The sequence below is a fragment of the Acomys minous genome, assembly GCF_964271855.1.
Source record: "Acomys minous genome assembly, chromosome: 11".
NCBI classification, from domain to species: Eukaryota; Metazoa; Chordata; class Mammalia; order Rodentia; family Muridae; genus Acomys; species Acomys minous.
The window spans coordinates 42,043,831-42,047,721 of NC_140492.1; positions in this window are offsets into that span (position 1 = coordinate 42,043,831).

Sequence of the window (3,891 nt, forward strand, 5' to 3'; positions counted from 1 at the left end):
ATCTCTTCTTCTTCCCTTTTGGGACTCTAGACCTTTTTTTCCTAACAAATAAATCAAACCACACTATCCCAGGCCTCACAAAATACATTCACTCCTTTCTTTATTTGAAATCTGGCTCTGCCACCTGTGGTATTACTGAGATGGAAGCCTCTTCTTCGTTAGCAACCCACGAACAAGAGCCCTGTAACATGAGCATTACCTTTCTGACTTTCTGTGCCTCATCTAAACCATGACTCCTCTTTCTCAGTGGAAGCATTTCTGTATCCCACGTTGCCCCATCATGCTGTTTCTTACCTGAACCTAACAGGATCCTCAGCTGCTTCTGCTCCTTCTATTGTCTTCTTCACTGACCACCAGAAGACTACAGGGTCTGTACTGCACAGCTCTAAAGACTCATGATTTTGTTTTTGACACTCCAAGTCCAGGGCTTGCTCCATCTATGACGTACCTGCCTCTCAGCTCTAAGTACACTCAGAATTGCCTCATCTTTTAACAGGTAAAAGGTAATAACTATCTGACCCTTCCAGTTTTCCAGTTGTTCACTGTCATTACCCACACTGTGACCATGTTCTTCAATTCTTTAAAATACTGTTTGGAAGATGGGCTGGAAAGAGGCTTAGCAAGTAAAACTGTTTGCCATGGAAACCTGATGACCTGTGTTTGAGTCCTAGAACCCTCAAGAAATATACACATATATATTTTTGCCTACAACAGCAACTAATGAGAAAAGAGACTGTATTTGAAATAAGACAGGAAGAAGAATATGAGACAGTTTAGAGGAATGAAAGAGAAGGTGGAAATGATGTAATTATAATATCAAAAAGATAAGAGAATAACAACAACAACAACAATAATAAAACAGATGCTGTGGCTTATATCTGCAATGCAACTACTCCTATGGTGCAGAATAGAGATGTGAAAATCATCCTGAAGCCTATTGGTCAGCTATCTTGGAGTACATTTCATAGAAGAAACAAGAGAAATCTTGTCACAACAAGTTGAGAGGTGAGAGAAAACTTGTTAAAGTTGTCCTTTGTCCCCCTCGACATATGTATGTGTGCTCTGGGCACACGTGCATGCACACACACACACACACACACACACACACACACACACACACACGTGCATATGCACAAATACATGCAAATGCACACTTTTAAATGCATATACACTAACCCCCACATATGTGTGTATGTGTATGCACATATAAACATGTGCATATACCCATACTTGCATACATATATATATACACATGCACATGCATTGCACAGACACATGCACACAAGCACACATATGCATAGTATTAAAAGGTAAAAATAAATTAAAATATTAATAATCTTTCTTGTTATCTTCTACTTTCTCATCTCTGTTTCTCCAACTCCAATCATAGCTCCATTCTTTCTTTTCCTGTTCACCTTCTCCTCATTCCTCATCATTCTATTTCCCCAACTCTGAATTGCTGTTTCTGCTGTATGTCAAGTGACACTAAAGAAAATATTTGCTTGAGATGTATTCACTGGCCTTTGCTGGGAAAAATATTGTTACAAATGTGCTATCTGAGTTCACATGTCATCTTGACATTTAGAGTATGAAAACAGTTGGTGCAGCTTCCAAAAAGGAGAGATTTAAGTGTGGCTCAGATGTGGGTGTGAGGCAGAGGCTCTGCAGAATAATCTGCTTCCTAGTTCTTCCTGACTGCTGACAGAAGCTCTGCATGTAGTTGTCCAGCTGAGGGCCCACTCCATGCATGCCTTCTACACGGCACTGGTCTAAGCTTCAGTAAGCCAACAATGATTTCATCATACAAGAGAATGCAGGAAGAACTAAGCCATTACTCTAAATTCACTACTGACCAGAGCACTCACTCTAACATTTTATTGAAAGCTTTAAATAGCTACTGCTGTCTTTTCAATGTCCCATCCAATGCCTGCCTTTCAATACTTGTCATATAAACCTCTTTATGACATTTGGAATTATTGATTACTCCTTCCTTTCTGAAATACTCTTTTCTCCCATTTCCAGCACAGAGTCTGTTGCTGATTTTTTCCCCTTCTTCTCTGTAGAGACATCAAACAAAACTAATAAGGGATAGACTGTAATCTGACAAGTGAGAGATGAATGCCCCCAAGTGAACACATTCATAATTTATCTCTCAGGTAAGCTTCCCCTGATGTGAAGCTTATGTTTACAATACCAAGATACAATAAAGAAATACGTTTTTTTCCTTCAGTGACAAAGATAATTGTCATGTTGTATGTTTGATCAAATTTAGTGGTATTTTTTCAGTGCCTCACACATATGCTGTGACAACAGCACAAAGATATAAGCCTGGAATCAGCACTGAGCAAAGTGTGCAGTGACTGGGTGAGAGGGAGAGGTCCTGAGGCTGTTGGCTGTAGCTGTAGGTTATTATAGCTTAGATATTGTTTTTTGATTTTCATCCCTGGCAACCCTATGGCCTCCTCTCCCTTTGATATCACTCCAGGGGTTCTTTTTTAAACCAGCATTTCTGCTTACTAACATTATTTTGTTACTGCTACTTTAGCCACTTAAATACGCCGTCTGCATTACCTTGGGCTGCCCCAACAAAAAGATTATTTGGCATTGAAAAAGATACTTTATTTTACATATTCCTAGAGGTTGGCATGGTTAATATTATGGCTCTGGAATGGAGATACTTAGGAAAGGATTTTCTGGCTAGCAGAGCTTTGGCAGAGAAGAGTGGGAGGGAGGAGGGAGGGAGAGAGGGAGGAAGGGAGGGAGAGAGGGAGGGAGGGAGGGAGGGAAGGATGCTTTGTTTCTTGTGACAATATCTTCTTGTGTGTCTAAGACTGGTCTGCTAGAACTTACTGTATATCTCAGAATGGCCTCTAGCTCACCATCTTTTTGCTTCTGTCTCCTTAATGCTAACATTGCAGGAAGCATGCACTGTCACCCCCAGCTCTTGCCATCTCTTCTTATAAGACTATGAAATCTGTCCTGTGAGCATCATCCTCAGAACCTCATTCAATTCTAACTAAATACTTTTACAATAGGGACTTGGACCTCTACACCTGAACAGGGTGGACACAAACACTAAGTTAAAATTCTCTTCCTATGTCGAAGTATAGTATCTGTGTTTTCTGAGTAAAAATCCCTATAATCGGTATTTCCAATGTTATTGCCTCTTGACGCTTTGACATCTTTCTTGCTGTTGATTATAAACACTGGGAGATTCCCAGAAGAGATGGCAAGCTGGGGGTGACAATGCATGCTTCCTGCAATGGTAGTATTAAGGAGATTCCCTTGGTCCGCCTAGGCCTCTTTACCAGCATAGCCAGTCACCAAACCCTATTGACTCCTACCCTCATAGCATTAACATTGCTCTTCTCCCCTTTAAATGACCCTGAATTGACTTGGACCCTGACATTCACCATTTCTTACTCTTACTATTGTAACTAGTTATCACTGGTCCCATCTCTACCACTAGCTAATCAAATCCTCTTTCAGCTGTTGAAGACCCTGTACACAAACATAAGCTTTCTGTGCTGTTTAGCTCTTTTAATATACTCAGGATTTGTTTGCTGGTTTCTAGAGCAGACTTTAAGTTGCAACCAGCATGCATGCATAGTCCCTTTATATCTGTTCCCCGACTACAATTTAGTCTGTTTCTTACTAAACTCTCTTTCAGGACTGTTCCATTCACACAGCAGAAAATCACATACATACTTCAGTGATTTTCATGTACTTCCCTCTTGTATGAGAGTTTTTACTTTATAGAACCTCACAGCATCCAACACAGCTCAGTTCTTCAGACATGTCCTTTTCTTAACTTTTGAGCTATGACATTTTAGTTGTTAAGGCTTCATAAGATTTGACTTTATGTAACATATTTATAGTTTTGTTTGCTTA